Source organism: Hibiscus syriacus, unplaced genomic scaffold (genome assembly GCF_006381635.1).
Source record: "Hibiscus syriacus cultivar Baekdansim isolate YM2019G1 unplaced genomic scaffold, ASM638163v2 tig00000767_pilon, whole genome shotgun sequence".
NCBI classification, from domain to species: Eukaryota; Viridiplantae; Streptophyta; class Magnoliopsida; order Malvales; family Malvaceae; genus Hibiscus; species Hibiscus syriacus.
This window is the reverse complement of record NW_024061822.1, coordinates 106,334-127,181: the sequence shown is the minus strand read 5'-3', so window position 1 is coordinate 127,181 and position 20,848 is coordinate 106,334. Positions and strand designations below refer to the sequence as shown.

Here is a 20,848-nt window from a genome sequence, read left to right as displayed (position 1 = left end):
ATTACCATTGAATAGGGTGCACAATATTTGCAAAAAAATCATTTCCTAAAAGATTCCCTAATCATTCAGGGGTACATAAGGTGGTATGGAAGACTTACGAGAATATTTTGGCCCACCCATGAATAAATGCTCGTCGATAACAGCCCAGAGAACAGCGAATACCACACAGAGTAGAAAAACCCCAAGTGAAACAATATAACCTCCCCAATGACAGGCAATCTCACTGTCTTCTGTGGACAATTTGCATTTACTGCTTGTACACTTATATTAGGAACAACAATAAAAGAAGCTAGATCTTGTAAACAACTATTTGACAGGTTTGGTTGTGATAATCAAAGTTACAATCATACCTTTTATAGGAGTCATAATGACAGTGTGAATCCCCTGGAAACAAAAAATATAACAAGCGTTAATAATAATATATCAGTATGAAATGTATATATATAGCTATTTTTTTACCAAAATGAAATAAAATAGCTATTCCAATACTGTTCATATGCATGGTGCAGAACAAGAAAACATGATGATGGTGTTTTCCCACAGAAGCATGCAGAAGTACAACATTAAACCTCTACTCATTCATTTCTTAAAAACACTTGTATATATTCATTAGCTAATCTATGGATATATAGATTTGGAGTGCTAATATTTCTGCATTGTATTTCCATTTTGCAACAGCCAGTAAAAAAAAAATGTAAGAAACAGGGACAAACCAATAACTTAGATGTGTAGTTTGCTTTTAACATACCATGTCTGACCATCGGTAGAGTCAACTAGCATACAAGCATATAATGATAAAAAGAAAAGCATGAGGAGAAACAAAAAATTAGAAGCAAAACTACGGTACCTGAACGCCACCGATGCAGAAGAGTACAATCAGCACCCAGATAAACCACGCAGACATGAAAAGAAGTAGCAACAGAAAAACAGATGCTAATATCACAAAATTATTGCACCCTTTACAGTAATATCAGGGTTTCCTTCTCACCACCACTTCCTGTTCCAGTATTGGATATCCCTAGGCAACAGAAGGAAAAAGATATCACTTAAATTCCTCCAATAATCAGATGTGATGCTTAAATATTAGAACAAAAGAACTGAAGATTCAGATATACTAATAGAAGGAAGGGAAACTATATAAAACGGATATGCTTTCTTCACACACAGAAATACAAGTAACAATAAACCAGTTTCCTTTGACAGTGATGAGGTTAGATGAACGAGGACTGAAATTCTACAAGCATCGAAGGTCTTTCGATGTAATTTATGAGTACCAAGTCCAAAAGTTTTAGGGTAATTGCTACAGGGAGACAAGCTAACCATCTATCATACCCATATATAACATAAAATAGATATTTTTCATATATAAATTACATTTAGAACCGTGCTTCATCTGTTCAAATTCAGAACTTCTACAGAAGCTTTGCATAAATAAGCATTGATGGTGTAGCATTAATTGCATATTTAGATAGATCTCCTAATTCCTGGCAAAGGACCTTAACTCAAAAGATCTCATTACAGTGTCATGTGTGAACAGAAACATTTAATATTGCAATAATAGAACAACACCATTCAACCCATCAAATTGTCATTGTAGATGTATGAGAAAGTAGAAACTGTAAGGATGCTAATCATGAACACCAACTCATTGGATAATATAAAAATATCTAGAAAAAGAAAAACCTAAGTGTATGATGTCTAGGAGGCCACAAACCAATCAGAGAACAGTAACTGAGGACCTCTAAGAACATACTTTGGATAAAAAACGGTTATACAAATAACCACCTAAACTTCCAAAACAGCAGAAGTTGATTATGAGAACCATATAGGACATGTTAGTCAAGCACATTATAACCAATTATTCCGGTATCAAGAAATATCTCTAAGACACATAAATATACAAATTCAACTATGAACTCATACAATGATAGCACTAGATTGTGGTAAACCTTAAGCGATGATACATCACAGTGTTGATCAGTTGCTCTGAAGCTCCAACTCTTGCCAAAATGAACAGTAATAAGTGCCAACAGACATTGCCCACCAAAATACCACTGAGCATCCACGATGGGACGAGTTGGTGCATATATTAAGAGTTCAACTGCATCAAAATTAGCACGATTTGGTTTATATGAATCTTTATCAAAATAACTTAAAGATTCAAAGAATGTACATTTAAACATACCAAAAGCTAAAACCACACACAAGACAAACAACAGGTTATAAAAGATCTAATAAACCATTATATCAGTATAGTGCTCTATTATTTTCATGTAAAATATATAGACAAAATTTTATCCTTTTAAATGCAAGTGTGGACTTTTGCCCAGGGAAATAGCGAAGTGTGAACCACAAATAAGAACCAACACAAAAGAAAACCTCAAGTAGAGAACTTAAACAAAAGTGTGAACCTCAAGTAAAGAGCTAGAACCTATAATAGCAACCAAGGTCAAACCCAATGAGGAATTAGGCTGATATAGGGCTTCAGAAGGAAAATAAAATAAAATAAGAGAGAGGGACTATGAATATATACATTAAAATCATGAACCTTCTTCAGAAAAAACGATACAACTGAATCACGAAGAAGGGCAACCCGCAATAGCTATTCAAGATATACGATTCTTTCTACATGTACTTTACTTCTTTTCTTAACTTTCTCTGGCTTAATTATTAGAATGCAGAAAATTCCAGCACCTCAAAGCTTCTGCTCAAAAAGCACCACATTCAAATCAGGCCTAAATTATCTTTCTTACTAAGACATTCTACTCCTAAATCCCCATTTATATACTGTCTGCTTGAAAATTCAGAAAAGGGAATACTATTCTAGTGCAAGTTCATGTAAAGCTTAAGTTGCTTTCAAGAAAAAGCATAAAGCCATAAATTATTGTATTACAAGTTCATAATTGCAAAATGAAAACTTGTATTAATGGAATGAATTTCGTCATTTATATTTAAACCATTTAAATTCTTTATTTACCTGATTAAAGATGATAAAATGTTTCCTGAAAATGTTTTGTCAAACAAAAGGACAGACATATATTTACACTAAAGTCATTCAATCAAGCCTTAACAGCTTAATCAAATAGTTGCATTCCATCCTAGAACATTACAAACCACTTTTTGAACAGGATATCTGGTTTACAATAATTAGAAATGATCCAATATGCATCTGAAGAACAAAAATAAACGGGGAAAAACATCACATGAGGTCAAGAGCTTACCACGCTTGTTCGCCATAGTTTTGTTAAGGTCGTCTCCCACAGATTTTGGAACCATCACAACAGGTATCGAAATATTTAAAGGAGTACCATCATCAGAACAATCCATCTTTTCAACCACTAGACAAATATTAAAAAGAAAGCTTTAAGAGACTAATAACCATTACATTCCTCTAATGAAATGATCCGATTGAACTTCAAAACAAGTTTAAAATACAAAATTTATAACCTTCTTTTCATTTATCACCAGCAAGGCTGCAGCACCTCCTGACTGTGCAACTTTTGCCTTGGTTACAAAGTCGCAATCACCCGCGTTTAGACAAGGCTACGGCACCAGATAGCTGTAATAAAATATTCTGGCCGTGACGTTTTAAGAAAATTCATTTGGCTTACATCAGAGTGTAGTGCTTATGAAACTAGCTATAAGAAATATTCAAAGTTTAGTAAATTGTCATCTCTGAACTGTACTTCCACATGTTTAACTCAATCAAACAAGGATGCACTTAACTCATAATAATAAATAAACAATGCCAAACAGTTATTGGAGAAGAAAGTTAAAAACAATTGAGAGAGACAGTAAATTGAGACAAAACCTTTGAAGAAGAGGTAGAACAGCCAGTTAGGGGATTTGAGAAAACAGGAGTCAATTTGGGAGTTTTGTCTTTTTCCTCGGCCAATTTTGCTCCAAAGCTTGCCGTTAACCCAGTCATATATTCACCTTCATCACCATCAATCCATATCCTCACCATGGCCTGCAAGATTTGAACTGAATTATTAAGGAATAATGCGCACACTATTACTCTTAACATATGAATTCATATAAATCAACCAACAAAACAATCAGTTTATTTCATAAGATAGCGAAACTAATGCAAATCCTGAGTTTACATATCATCTGAATTGTTTTACCAAGAATAAATTTTGTAATAATTTGACTAATTCACAACCAACAATGCAAGTTGGTAGCAACAAATATCCCCATTGTCCATGACAAATCCTACACAAATCAGTAACATAATCTATCTATCGCACCAACATTAATTTCCACTGTTTGTTCCAATTAAAGAAAGAGGATATTTTCGTTTTCCTATTTCTTTCACAAATGAAAATGGAGAATCTTAATAAAAAAATTATAACAATGTCAAATAATGTGGAAATTTAGATAAAGGAAAAAAATGAACCAATTTAATAGAGGATAAAGTACACAAATGGTCCATGTTATTGCTTTATTGAGTCATCCGACTATTAAAAGTTATAAAATGATTCTCAATTATAGGGCACTATTTTGTTGAGTCCCTTAACTATTAAAAGTTAAAAACGATCACTTTACTATTCATATATTTCAAACTCTTCATTTTTCGTTAATAGATTGACATCATTGAGTTTGACGTTAACATGCTGATTGAGATATAATAATCTTTTCAGATTCTGAAATCATATTTTATTATATCTCAGTGAATACGTTAACGTTAATCCCAGACTTCAATCATTTTTTAATGGAAATGACAAGTTTGAAAAATATAAATAGTTGTGTGGCCATTTATAACTTTTAATATCAAAGGGACTCAACAAAGCACGCCCTAGAATCAAGGATCATAATGTAACTTATAATAATCAATAAACTCAACAAAATATCACCCTATAATTAGAGGACAATTTGTATACCTTACCCTTTAATAAAGCACAAAGCACGAAGCATGCAAATGCTAATAAATTTTTTTTCTTGGGTAAAGTACACAAATGATCCCTTGACTATATGGTATTGTTTTATTAAGTCCTCCAACTTTTAAAAGTTACAAAATGATCCTCTGATTATAGAGTGTTTCGAGTCCCTCGACTATTAAAAGTTATAAAATGATCATATGACTATTCATTATGTTCCAAACTTGTCATTTTTCGTTAAAATTTAACGATATCTTGAGTTAATGTTAACATGCTGAATGTGATATGATAAATCTTATCCCAAAATCTCAAACTAGTATCATATCTCAGTCATCATGTTAACGTCCAACTTAGACAACCACTAATTTTTTGATGGAAAAGAACGAGTTTGGCACATAACGAATATTCGAGTGATCATTTTGCAACTTTTAATATTCAAGGGACTTAAAAAATCAATATTATATAGTCAGTGGACCATCATGTAACTTTTAATAGTTGAGGGATTTAAAAAGTAATACCCTATAATCGATAGACTATTTGTGTACTTTACCCTTTTTAAGAAAAATAGAAAAACAAAATTACCGATTCGATAGTATTGTTACATGAAGGTGATACGGCGACGACAGTAACACAGATGATAAACAATAAAAATAAAAATGAAAGAGTCGCCAAATCCCCCGTCGGTTTGCCAGAGAAAACAACATGTTGGTGTGGCAATTATTGATTGAAGAGAGAGAGAAAGAAAAATGGAATTATAAATTCTTTCTCTTTTACTTTCTCTTTGTTAAAGAAAATCGATGCATGAGAATGCATTGAGGAAGAAAAAGAACTCTTTCTTCTGTGTAAGCTAAATTTATTTATCTCTCTCTCTCTCCGATTACTTTAGCGGGAAATTCGTTCCGTTTGTAAGTAAAGCGATAGGTTCGGTGTTGGCCGTTGGGTATGGCAGACAAGTTCGCCAGAAAATTTTCAAATATTATTTTAATTATTTTATTTTTAGCAATTCTCAGGAAAATGAAAAAAATATCAATCAATTATACCATGCAATAATTTTAATCGATTGATTATGATAAAATAAATAAATGATATAACGTGGATTAAGCGATTTCGATGGTGATAAAGAGTCATTATTCTTTGAAGTCCGAATTTAAACATCATGAGTTCTTAGAATATAAACTTTTAATGTCGGATAGTTAACATATATTACTTTACGGAATTAAAATCATTGCATTTTCATTTAACCTTTCTACACCAAAAAAAAAAGGAAACCACTAAAGATAATAAAAATAAACCCTAATATTAAATCAAACACCCAAACATGTCAACGGAATTCTTCATTCCCAACTAAAATATAAATGCCAAAATATGTTACATGACAGACACTGAATTTTAGCAGGGAAAACATGTCAACTCGAATTCTTCATTCTCATCCAAAATTCTTAAGCCAAAACATATGTTACATGACAGACACATGATTTTAACAAAGAAATCTGGAACATTTTGCATTTCTTTTTCCATTTTCCAATTCAATCACTTCTCAAACAAGGGAAACAATGTCAGTCAAATTTTGGACCCCGCATGTACAAATTTCCATTTCTTTGTGGAGTTTCTGCAAAAGGAAAGTTATAATGTCAAACATAAACTCGAAGAAAACACGTGTTGGAGTTGAAACTTGAAAGCCATTTTAAACATATTCTAAAGGCAAGTAGTTTACAACTGACCCTAAATTTTGGACACCTTAATTTGGAGAATGCATACTTATACATACGTTATTATCCACTTTGATTCAAAGATTTTTGAACTATTGAGTGAACTTAGTGTGGTGAAAAGGATGTTGTTCTCTTGGAAAAACCCGAGTTTGAGCAGTTGCAGTGTGTATGCGTGTTGTCAATATAAAAGTTATGGTGGGGGAAATCTCTCTCCAAGGACAGACATATGATTTTATGATAGCTAGGAGGGACGCACTTATAAAATTTTAAGAGGAGACGAACTTATAAAAAAAATATCTAAAATATATATGAATTTAGGATTTTTAGGAGTCATCCCCTTCAATCTATCTCTGTTTTCCCAATCCGTTCCGTCCCTGCTTGGATTCCAAGCCTTAATGATACTTTTTGGCCAAGAGAAAAGTTAAATTGAATGTACTCTACCATGCACATGCATATCATAGATAGATTCGATATCACTACCACTGCAAAAATGCATCTATCATGTGAATAAGGATCATAATGATATTGTTTGAAACTCAGCACGACATATTTACGAACCTGAACTTCATTTTGAAGACCTTTAATATGCTGCACGGCCAAGTCCAGCATATCTGCGTAGCTCGTTTGCTGCAAGAAGATTTAAAGATACGTCATTTTATCTGAAATAAAATTTGGATCTTTTTGTCACACTAACTTCAAAACCGTAACTTCACAAGGTAATGAATGATTTGAAGCAACGTATATATAGATTCAACACAAGGGCTAGAATAGAAATATATATGTGATTACCTTATCCATGTTAGGAACAAGCTCTTGTAATTTCTTCAGCTTCCCACTTATTCTTGTTCTTCTCTCCTGTACATATATATGAAGTTTTAATGATGCTCGATATTATTTATCATTCTTTAGAGAACTAATGCATATTAATTAATACGCTTTCCTCTTGCATCTTAATAAACAATTTGATTTCTGAGCAGCTATAGCAATTCTCTCTTGAATCTTAACTTACTCTTTCAGCAATGCTTCGAGGGTGAGTCGCACATCCACGCTTGCTCGGATTTTACAAGGCACAGAATCTTCAGGAGTATGTAGCAGCTGTTCAACTGTGGCCATCTCAAGTGTTGTTTGGGGCAAGCTAAACTGAAATAATGATCAAATGGGAATATATGAGGTCAATAACGAGAAGTAAATGACATGACTGTAAAGCACTTTGATATCCATCAATGTGATGACAAGCTGATCAATGGTGCTACTGTTAGCTGCAAATCATGCTCCTATTTGGCAAACAACCATAACAGCCTCCTAAATGTTCATTTTCATAGGAAACAAGCACCGTTAAGTTGTTCTTCCATGATTGGTACCTGAGTTTCCAAGGCATTGAGACATTTGTAAAAATCGCCATCGATATTTTTAGCCCTCTTGCTTGGTGGGGCAGAAAACGCATTGGAGTTTGTATATCCCATGAATCCATTCCAAAGCCAGCAGCTTCAAATGAATGTGCAGCATTTTGGCGGTTACCGTTAGAGTTGACACCATCAACAAGATTCTCACTTACTTCGGAGATTTGAGAAAGAGAATCTTGTATAGTGAAACTCAATTGGGACTTCAGCCTTGACGCTCCATGGCCACCTTTAGCACCGCCTTGAGAGCTATAGTTTCTGTTGCCCATTGTAACACTAAAACCTGCGATGACCGTTTTTAGTTTTTTCTGCACATAACATATTAACATGTACTAAATGTCCAAAACTTTCTGTATCAGACACATATCCAAATTTGTTATTCTTGCCCGAGTTCAAAATAGATTAAGAAATATATAGTTTTCTGTGAATATCAATTGAACCAATGGAATCTACAATCTAGCAAACAGTTAACTTTAGACATGATAAAGACCAGTAAATATAGTTTTGCTGCAAATTCGTCTCGAAGGAAATCAATACAATTCCAATTTTCTAAACCGCAACCTTAAAATTATGTCATTCTATTACTATTGGTTTTTTAGGTACTGCTTCTCTTAATAGTCATTCTGCATGTCTGCCATACCAATAGGACAAATAATGTGGCCTGCATTTAGTTATATGGTTATTCAAGTGTTAGCTTTAAAAGTAAAATCGTAAACATGCATCCGGATATAAAGTTATTTAATATATACAGTACAATCAAACTCAGAAACTGGGTATGATGTGTTTATTTAATTTTCTTTAAAAAACATTCATATCCTTGAAAGTCCTTGAACGATTTTATATTTATTCTCAAAACTGATATTTTATATAAATGGCGTATACAACTTTTTTTTTAAAAAAGAACAAAAACAATATAAAATTCAAAAGCATACACATATAATTTTTTTTTAATAAATGACTATCCTTTTGGATGCATTGTTTCATCAAGAAATATATTACTCTAACTCTTTATTTTTCTCTAAACCACCACTTGTTATCCATATCTATATCTATATTTAATATTACATTTGGATATGAGAATAAGGATTTATGATTAAAGACCTTTCAAATATTTAAAATATCTTCAAAAGGAAAGGATGGATTTACCTCTTTAGGTCAGATGAAGTTAGAATGTTATATTTGAAAATTTGAGATAAATTTATAAAATTTATGGAGACCAGAAACTAATAACTGTGTTTAAATTTTTAATTTAAACAAATATTTTTTTAGAGGGCTAAATACACTTTTTATTTTTGCTAAGGATCAGAGTCTCTATGTATATTTTTTTACGGGTAAAGTACATCATTCCTCACTAAACTTTACTTTCTCTCATATTTTTCTCATTGCACTTTATTTTTTTCAATTTAGTCACTATAATTTCGAATTACTCCTGTTTCGATCATTTTGAGTTATTTTATTATTATTTTGGTATGATGTGGCATTATTATTATTATTTTAAATTATTTTTATATTAAAATCATAAAAAATGCCACATCATATTGAAATAATAATAAAATATATAAAATGACCAAAACAAGAGCAATTCGAAAGTTTAGTGAGTAAATTAAAAAAATTAAAAATATAGTAAGTAAATAGGAAAGATAGTAAAGTTCAATGAAAAATAATGCAATATATATGGTGTTTATATCTCAAATTCGATAACATAGACCGGATGATACGTTAGGATACTATTTGTCCTAATAGTTTTTTCAAATAGGGGTGAGCAAAATTTACTTGATTAAAAATAAAATTTTAGATTCGATTTAATGTTAAAAAATTGATTTAAACTCGAAATTTCATAAATTTAACTAAAATATTAAAATGGAATTTTAAATTATAAATTTGAACTCATTGATTCATCTAATTTAGAATTTTTTTACTTGATGGAATATTCATCCCTATTATATGAACAAGCCAAGCTTCAAGTGCCCCTCGTTCCACTGCAGTAATGTCAGATTGGCCATTGGACTACAACGCTCATCTCTTAATTTATTCCAACTCGTCCAACTTAATTTATTCACCCCATAAAAGGGACGTGTAAAAATTGGGTGCTAGTTTCGTACTTTTTTAACAATAGTGTCAAATATATAATTAATTTCTGTTAGGGTAATTTTTATGTAAAAACATCAACTTTATTTATTTATTTATTTTTTGTATGTGCAAAAAAAACTTTTTGCATTAAAATCTTTAAATTTCTTTTGCAAATTATTTTATACTCGATAATTTTGATTTTTGTATGGAATTACACAATACATATAATCTAGTGTAAGAAACTTTATAAATAATTTAAAATATGAATAATTTATAAAAGTTTTATGACTAGTATTTCTTTTACAAATTGATGATGATGATAAGAAATATTTTATAATTTAAAACTTATAAATTTCATATATTTTTGAAAAATTTATTGACTTTTAAAATTAATTGTTTAAAATATAAAAATATTAAAATAAACTTTTAATTACAATTGAGGAATCAAATGAATTATTATTCATTAATTATTAATTTTTAACATCAGTTAATAATGTTTATTCATTTTTCATAAATTAAATTTTAATATTTATTTTATTTTTTAAATTAATATTAGAAAGAATATTTTAAATATATATGATATTTTTTTAGTTTTAAATTTTTATTTAATTTTGTTACAAGTTTAGAGAGTAACACAAAAGAAAGGAAAATCTTTAGATTTTCATGTATGTATTTATACTTTTCTTTTAGAAACATTTTACCATAATTTTCTTAATTAATTTGAATAATACAGAATAAATGATTAATTTGAATTGTAACTCATTTATTTAAAAATCATCAAAATATAATAAAAAAATAATTAAAAGTGAATAAAATTTAATAAAAAAGATATAAAGCTAAAGAATCAATTATTTATATATTTTTTATATTTTTAAACAATTAATTTTAAAAGTCAATAAATTTTTCAAAAAATATGAAATTTATAATTTTTTAAATTAAAATATTTCTTATCATCATCATCATCGTTTTGTAAAAGAAATACTAGTTTTAAAACTTTTATAAAATTTTCCTATACTAGATTATACGTAATGTAATTTTATGCAAAAAATCAAAATTTGTCGATTTATAAATAATTTGCAAAATAATATTTAAAGATTTTAATGTATAAGTTTTTTTTTACAAATAATATAAATAAATAAAGTTAACGTTTTTACACAAAAATCATCATAATAAAAATTAATTACATATTAGACACTATTTTAAAAATATTTACAAAATTAACACCCGATATTTACACGTGGTGCCACATCAGCGTAAGGCGCGGTGCATGAGGCGCGCCTTCTGCAAAGGGTGTTAGATCGGGAAATAAAGATGAAAGGTGTCTGACAGGGAAATAAAGAGGGAAATGATGATTTATTGGGAAAATCGTCCAAATATCACAATCTATATTTTTAATTAATATTCAAATGTTAATTAGATTTATTAGATAAAATATAAGCTTAATCATATGAGATCATATCCAAGTGATCATAAAAATGAGTTGATAATGAAAAATATATTAAAAGTAAGATTTAGTAATTGTTGGAAGACAGGGTTGAATCCTATTTATTTCTTCTTATTTGGACGTGTAAGAGAGGGACATGCGAATTACGTAATATCACCCTCGTCCTGTATCTTTTTTCATCCATCTCATCATGTACTCTTCTCTCTAACCTACAACTTTTGTATCTAAAAGATTAGTATTTGTAGTGATTTTGAATCATACAAGATTGAAGAATGTAAAGAAAATATAGATAAAAGGATTTTGTAATAATTATCTTCAATATATAAAAGATAAGTAAATATTATTTCTGAGTCAAGTCAGATCAAATATGTTTCATCCTAAATCCGAACACGACTAGACATAATTCAATTCAATTTGATTTTTTTAAAACTTAAGTATTACAAAATTGAATCGAATCAAATATGTTGAATTCAGATTAATTTTTCATCCCAATCTAAATAAGTCAAAAACAAATAAAAAGGGGAGGGGAGTTTAGAGAGATAGTAAGTAATACATTGAATGTCACCTTCCCTTACCTAAATTATGAGGAAAGTTCCGTTAACCTTGCATTTCACTCTATTATTAAGAAACATATCCATTTTATTAGTATACGGGTATATAAGGATATGGTAAATATATAAATACATAAAAAGTCATAAATATTCATTAACAAAAGAAGGAATTTTGTGTGGATATAAACTAAATCCAAATACGATTTGAATTTAACTTATTCCTCTCAAGTGAGTAGACGGAGAATAAGTACTCTAATTTCTTTCGCAACAAGAGATGAAATGGGTTGTCCAAGCATTTTGAAAGCCAAATATCGGAGCAATGGAGTTTCGACACCAAAATTAGTCTGCCACTTTTTGGATATGAAGAACAACTTTTTGTAAGAGAAATTACATCATAATTTAAAATAAATCATATCCTAATTTATCTATATCATTTTTTATTATTTAAGTCTTAAAATAATCCTAAGTACGCACATGAACATCAAATATCATCCCCGATAAGGCGATATATCCTCGAAAATCTCTCCAATGCCCAATTAATTTCAGTCCTACCCCTTAAACATAGAACATCCCTAGTACGTACCCAAACTATAACCGTCTCATACTCATGTTGGGGACGAATAAGGTACTTGGTTCGACACTGAATTGTCGTACCCATGCTGCATAGATTTTTTGGATTGGGTTAGCTGCAATCATGAATTGACGTAAGATTTTATGTTAAATGGCGAATTATAAAATTTTATAGAGATGAAATTATACTATTAATAAATTTAAAATTTAAGAAAACTAGAAATTTTACAAGAATAACTATCCCTACCCATTCTTTCGATCCATATTTGACTGCAATTTCCACGGAATTGTCAAAATCATATACATAGCTAGAGATCGTAACCAGCAACGTAGCTGCACATGCATTCTTATCATAGAAGATCAAATCATTCCTTTGTTTCCAAATCAGCCATGTTGCAAAACCAAACAAAGTGCTCCAATCATAGGCATGAATTTAAATCACGATTGGGATCGTAATTTCAATTATAGTTATTATAAGTTTAATCTTTTTCTTGTTGGTGGATACATGTTGAGTATTTGGCCTTAAAAGATTGTAAAAAATTATACTAAATAGTGTCATAATACTCTCATAGGCCTTTGAGATCTACTAGGGCCTCAAACTAAGTGTTTATAGTTAATTTAGAACACTTTTTTAGGCTAAAAATATAATATTTAGATCCGATAATGATATTATTCATACAATATCAATATTATATTAAAAGACCTTAAATTTGAACAAGTTATGAAGAGAGTGTCAATTTGTGTATCGATACCACTTGTTTAGTATCAATACTTAATTTTTAGTGTCGGTATCGAAATGGTTTGATGAGTTTTAGCGTACCAATTGTCATAACCATTTTTTTTATAAAACTATTAAATATTATTTTAAAAACGATTATGACTTTAATTTGGAAAAATTGGGGAATTTGGAATTAATTTGGAATAAATTGAATAGAGTCGCCATCGACCTTTAGGTTAGGTAGGTCGAATACCTAAAAACATCTTTTAAAACAATTTAAAAAAAATCATTTTATAAGACAAAATTTGGTATGCGTCACCAAAGATTGATTAAATGGATTCGGGAATCGGTTACGTGTAGGAAGGATTAACACCCCACAACGCCCAAAAACTGGTACTGTGTCGCTTACACTTTGTCGTAATGGTAGAAATTACAAATCGAATATAAAATTAAAATATGATATATTTATCGAGTATTGATTAATTTGCTTTGAATTAAATAATTAGAGAAAAATCTTTAACTCGAAATAAATATCAAAATTAGCAATCCTCCGTCGGGAAAGCTAACTCGAATATTTCTTATCAGTTAAAGAATATTCCCTCCTCATTAATATTAAAAAAATGAATCAAATATAAAATGAAAATCGATCTTCGCATAAAATACATCGTTATTTAGTAACATGCATCGCATTATTTAAATAAAAATAATTAATTAACAAAATAAAATCACTTTTATTTCAGTTCACACTTGTTCGAATGTCATATCGGATTACACCACTTCAATAAAGCGATGCTTTCCACGCCCATTCTACAAATCGTTGTTCTTGAAAATGTTTGAATAAATAAAAATATTGACAACTATATATTTTTTACAAGTTAAAAAATCATATTGAATGAAATAGAATAAACATTTACAATACATTTTCACATATGAATATACAAGGACAGAAAATAAATTTATAGATATATATGTATATAATGATATATGATACAACATGGGTATGTAATGAAACAAATAGAAAATAAAAAATATTACATATGTACGTACATTCTATAATATATACATGGATATTATAACATGGACTGAAATGTAAATATATAAACATGGTAGATCATAATGAGAATAAAATAAACTACGTAAGCTTTATAAACATGTGACTAATAAGAAAATTAAAACTTTAAATGCCTGACAATTAACATAGCAAGAGTCATGATACCTATACAAATACCATATAGCAGGAGCATTGGGATGGTAATAACCACAAATAATATTTAGGACTAAAACAAAATTATTAAAATCATGCACCAAATATATAAACAACAAAATATAAATAAACAAGCAAAAAGACTAAAACATAATATAGGTAAAATGAAAAGGAAAAGTCAGAACTTCATTAATATAGTTGACTCTAACACAGGAAACAAGAACTCAAGACTTTAAAGGTATTTACCCATTTTTATTAACCTAAACTATTTCCTCTCATTTTCTTCATTTGCCTGAAACTACTAAATCCCCAGCCTCCCTTCCTCTCTTGTTCGTGCACCCATGGTGGCTGACCCCGAAGAACCGGAGCCCGACGCTCAGGCCATCACGCACGGTGGCCATTCCCCTCGACTAGCTACCATCGACGGCACTGAACCCGTCTGCAACAGACCCCGACGAAACCAAACATAATCCTCTCGTCCCTTCCTTGACCGAGAGGTCCAGACCCAGGCGGACCACCATGAGCGCGGCGCAACCGTCTAAGCGAACCTAGCCTGACCTTCAATCACTCCCGACGACACCCCTGGCCTCGACAGAACACACTAGCAGCAAACTAAGGTAAATCTAAACCCTATATTTTATTTATTTTAGAAAGCATTGAACTCATGAAACAAACAAGAACGAAATTAAAAAGCTCTACTTTTCTAATTACCTTCAAGAATCCAGCAAAGTAAATCGAGAAAAAAAATAATACCTTCTTAGAATTTGGTTCTGCGTTTTTTATTGCTGAAAAATTGTTGTTACATAGCTTTTTTTCAATCCTCGGTTCCTTCCCTCTCTGTAGTTTTTCTATTCTGATCCCCCTCCCTTACATTGCTTCATTCCCAGGTTATATACCCATTACAAAATATCCATCATATAATACTAATTTCCTAATCTTTTCTGCCTTCGTTTGATGGTGGAGTGGGTTAAGCGTGTGCAGCAGAAACATGGTTGAGGCATGGGCATGGTGTTGGGTATGGAGCTAACACATCATGGTGACTGGAGCAGGGCATGGTGTGAGTTGCTGGTGGCAGAGAGGTATGGCCTGCAAGCATGTAACAACAAAATTAAATAAAATAATAATAATAAATAAAAAGACCCGGACAAAAATGAGTGTCTACAGCTGCCCCTCTTTGCGTATTCTTGTGTTAACAAGAATAGGGTAAAGACGACAAGACAACACGTTTTTGTCTGGTTCTCTCTCTTTCTGCATAAAAATTGGATAATGTTAGTTGTTGGGGACGACACTGCTCATACGCGATGAAGAGTTCGGGTCATCTAAGGGTGACACGGTTCCTACGTGATGAGGAAATCTGGTCGAGGGATGACACTGCTCATACGTGATGAAGAGTTCTTGGCCATCTTTAGGAAGGGTGATAACTCGGTTCCTACGTGATGAGGACGGCTGGTTATCTAGGGGTGACACGAATCCTACGTGATGAGGAGATCTAATCAGGGGATGACACTGCTCATACGTGATGAAGAGTTCTCGGCTATTTTATAGCGATAATATAGTTCCTACGTAATGAGGACGGCTGGTTATCTAATGTTGACGTTGCTCCTACATGATGAGGAGATCTGGTCAGCTGATGTTAACTGATTCATTGCTTTGCTAATGAAATATATCTTGAAAACCCTGTTAAAAAAAATGGTCATATGACATGATTTCATGTTGTCAATATGCTCTAAGAATGATCTAAATGCATGTTTAAAGGGTTATGCTCAGTTCGATCCTGGCATTGGGAATCTCGCATGCTCTTTGATCGGAATATGCGATATTTATGCGTTTATCCATGCCTGGTTACTTTCTTGACCTCTCATTAAATATTCTTTGACTTGGTCCCTCCGATCTACCCCGAGAGAGTTTATCTTGCCTCTTTGATTCTTTGGTCATTGATTGATTTTTCAGAGAAAATTCATTCAGAATGGCCTCTCCTTGTTGCATGCCTTTAAATTGGGACTTCTTTGCTTGGGAAAAGTATGATTATGTTGAAACTGATTTCTTTGATTAAACCCTTCTTTTTCAATGATTTGTTTAATGATTGATGGAGCGTGTCTTTGTATGTGCTCTCTAGCGAACACCTGTTTCAAAATCCCCATACTCTGACACTTTTCAGAGTAAGGCATAATAATCAATAATTTGGTGAATATATGCGAGGACATTGAATCAAATTCAAAATTTCACTGAAGATAGGTAATGAGAAAGTACATCTTTTGGGACAAGAAAACAAGTAAGTATAAAGGAAGAACAAAAGACAAATATAGTGAATATCAAATGATGAGTCCTTCTATTTCTTCACCCCAAATCTTTCTCGAAAGTTGACATGTGTTTTCGAAGATTCAGATCGTACAAAGATGTGTGAGCATGAGAGTCTTTCCCTGAACTGTTAGGCTTCCGAGGGAATCCACCATTTCAATTTCTGATTGTTCGAGCCGTCCATTACGGATTTTCAACTCGAATCCTCCTTTGGTTTCAAGACGCCCATTTTGGGTTTTCATCTTGAACCCCCTTTATTTAATTTTTTTTAAGTGTAATATCGTTTGACCGAATCGGAATTCACGGGATTAGGCAAATCTTCTCCATCCATTTCTGTTAACACCAAAGCTCCTCCTGAGAATGCCTTTTTTACAACATAGGGACCTTCCCAGTTCGGCATCCACTTCCCTCGAAAGTCTTTTTGCATAGTAGGATCTTTTTTAGCACCATATCGCCTTCACGAAATTCTCGAGGTCTGACTTTCTTGTCATATGCTCGTATCATCCTTTTCTGGTACATTTGGCCATGGCAGATAGCTCTCAGCCTTTTCTCCTCAATCAAATTTAATTGATCAAACCTACTTTGTACCCAATCAGTCTCGTCCAGTTTCAACTCCATCAATACTCTCAAAGAAGGTATTTCCACCTCAACAGGTAAAACTGCTTCCATCCCATATACCAAAAGAGAATGGTTTGCCCCAGTAGATGTACGAACGGACGTGCGATAAGCAAGCAACGCAAAAGGTAATTTTTCATGCCAGTCTCTATATGTTTCAGTTGCTTTTGTGATGATCTTCTTGATGTTTTTATTCGCTGCCTCTACTGCCCCATTCATTTTTGGGCGATAAGGAGCCGAATTGTGATGTTTGATCTTTAACTTTGTGCAAACTTCCTTCATTAAATCGTTGTTCAAATTCAATGCATTATCTGTGATGATCCTTTCAGGTGTTCCATATCTACAAATGATTTCTCTTTTTAGAAATCTGCACACTGCTCCTTTTGTGACATTAGCATAAGAGGCAAATTCAACCCATTTGGTGAAGTAGTCTATAGCCACTAAGATAAAACGATGTCCATTTGAGGCCTTCGGTGAATTGCCCCAATGACATCGATGCCCCACATTGAAAATGGCCAAGGTGCGTTCATTACATGGAGTGGTGAAGGAGGAACATGTATTTAGTTATCATGAATCTGGCATTTATGACATCTTCGAGCAAATCTGATACAATCTCCTTCCATAGTGGACCAATAGTACCCAAACCTCATGATTTTTCTAACCATTGTGAATCCATTAGCATGTGTTCCACAACTCCTTCATGGACTTCCTCAGTATTTTCTTGGCCTCAATTCTATCCACACATCTCAAAAGCACCTGATCCTTGCCTTTTTATACAATATATCTCCATCAAGGACATACCCCATTGCTAATCTTCTTAAGGTCCGTTTATCATTCTCAGTTGCCTCCGCTGGGTAAGCCCGATACTTCACATACTGGATAATATAATACCATGGGAGACTATCATCCTCTTCTTCCTCTATGTTGCAACAATGAGCTGGAATTTCTCTTATACTCATCCGAATAGGCATCATTCGAGATTGATCATCGGCCTTAAACATAGCTGCCAACGTAGCCAAGGCATCTGCCATTTGATTTCTTCACGAGGAAGATAAGTAAAAGAAATTTCTTCAAACTCTTTGATCAACTCCATCACCAAGTTCTTGTATTCTATCAACTTGGAGTCTCGAGTCATCCATTCCCCGCGAAGCTGATAAATAACCAGAGCAGAATCGCCGAATACTTCCAGGCTTTTAACTTTACGCTCAATTGCAGCTTGAATACCCAAGATACATGCTTCATATTCTGCCATATTGTTAGTGCATTCAAAGGCGAGCCTACTAGTAAAAGGATAATGATCTCCCTCAGGTGAAACTAGTATTGCCCCAATTCCATGTCCCACAGCATTAGAAGCGCCATCAAAGTTCATTTTCCATGCTTCATTTTTCGGAGTATATTCTTCAGTAACAAATATACTCATCAAGTCCTCATTCGGAAAATCAAATTTTACTGGCTCATAGTCTTCTAATGCTCTGCTTGCCAAGAAATCTGCAATAGCACTTCCTTTAACTGATTTCTGGTTCATGTAGACTATATCAAATTCGGACAACAACATTTGCCATCTCGCCATCCTTCCAGTTAGAGCCGTTGATTCCATCAGGTACTTTAACGGATCCAGTCTTGATATCAACCAGGTAGTATGATACAACAAATCTGTCTCAGCCTCTTAGTAGTCCATACTAAAGCACAACACAGCTTTTCGATAGAGGAGTATCGAGTCTCACAGTCAGTGAATTTCTTACTGAGATAGTAAATAGCTCGTTCTCTTCTTCCAGTTTCGTCATGTTGGGCCAACACACATCCCATTGACTTCTCAAAGACAGTCAAATATAAAATCAATGGTTTGTTTGGGATTGGTGGCATCAAGACAGGAGCATTAATTAAGTAACCCTTAATTCTATCGAAGCATTCTTGGCAACTATCATCCCATTCTCCTGGGTTTCGCTTTCTCAGTAATCGGAATATTGGATCACATTTCTCGGTCAACTGAGAGATGAATCTGGCAATATAATTTAACCTCCCCGGAAAACCTCGTACTTCTTTTTGCGTTCTAGGGGGAGGTAATTCCAAAATTGCTTTGACTTTATCAGGATCTATTTCTATCCCATTCTCACTGACTACAAATCCCAATAACTTCCCTGAAGTAGCTCCAAATGTGCACTTGGTTGGGTTAAGCTTGAGCTGGTATTTTCTTAATCTTAAAAATAGCTTCCTTAAGACTTTTACATGTTCTTCTCCGGTTTGTGATTTGGCAATCATATCATCCACGTACACTTCTATCTCCTTATGCATCATATCGTGGAACAACGTAACCATGGCTCTTTGATATGTTGCCCCGCCGTTCTTAAGTCCAAAGGGCATCACCTTGTAACAAAACGTACCCCACATTGTCACAAAAGTTATCTTTTCCTTGTCTTTTGGGTCCATCTTGATTTGATTGTAACCTGAGAAACCATCCATGAAAGAGAAAAGAGCATGACCAGCCGTATTGTCAACCAAAGTATCGATATGTGGGAGTGGAAAATTATCTTTGGGGCTCGCTCGATTGAGATCCCGGTAGTCAACACACATCCGAACTTTGCCATCTTTCTTTGGAACTGGCACTATGTTTGCTACCCATTCAGGGTATTTGGCCACTTGTAAAATCCAGCATCGAATTGTTTTCTTCACTTCTTCCTTGATTTTAATAGCATATCTGGTCTCATCCTTCGAAGTTTTTGCTGAACAGGCTTGCATTTCGGCTTTATTGGTAGCTTGTGCATCACATGTCAGTCTCCACCCCGGCATATCTTGATAAGACCAAGCAAACACATCCCTATATTCCCGAAGAAGGCTTATAAGACCATCTCTTATTTTTGGTGAGAGTGAAGTGCCAATTTTAACTTCCTTTATATCCTCTTCTGTTCCCAAATTTATTGTTTCAGTTGTCTCTTGTGGGGCAATATTTGTCTATCTTCTTGCTCCATCATTCTAACAAGCTCAGAGTTTAACTCACATTCCTCTTCATCTTATAACCCTCAGATTCTTCGAGACACATGTCATTTTCAAAATCAATTTGTGGTTCAAAAGTACCGTTACTCGAACAGTTGATCTGAAGACCTACGAATCAAAAAGGAGTATATTGGCTGTGGACAAGAATTTTATCTAATATTTACCAAGAGAATAATTATCAATAAAGAATAAAGAATACTCAAGAAATGAATAAAATACTTGCTAAGATTAGAATGAAAGAAGAACACTGTTTCATTAAAGCAATGACAATAACAATTTGTCTTTTACAAAAGCCCTATTATATTTGGGTCAAAAGGAGACAGATTTGTTATTATGCATTACTTTGAAGAGTGCTTATAGAACACAGGGAGTTCTTCAACAGTGTAATTGTTCAAAAC

General features: G+C 32.7%; 2 pseudogenes; both read right to left on the bottom strand.

Moving 5' to 3' along the window:
* Positions 1-98: 98 nt before the first annotated feature.
* Positions 99-3,967, bottom strand: LOC120217189 (annotated as a pseudogene).
* A 2,961-nt stretch (positions 3,968-6,928) lies between these two features.
* LOC120217179 lies at positions 6,929-8,318 on the bottom strand (annotated as a pseudogene).
* Between the last annotated feature and the right edge of the window lie 12,530 nt (positions 8,319-20,848).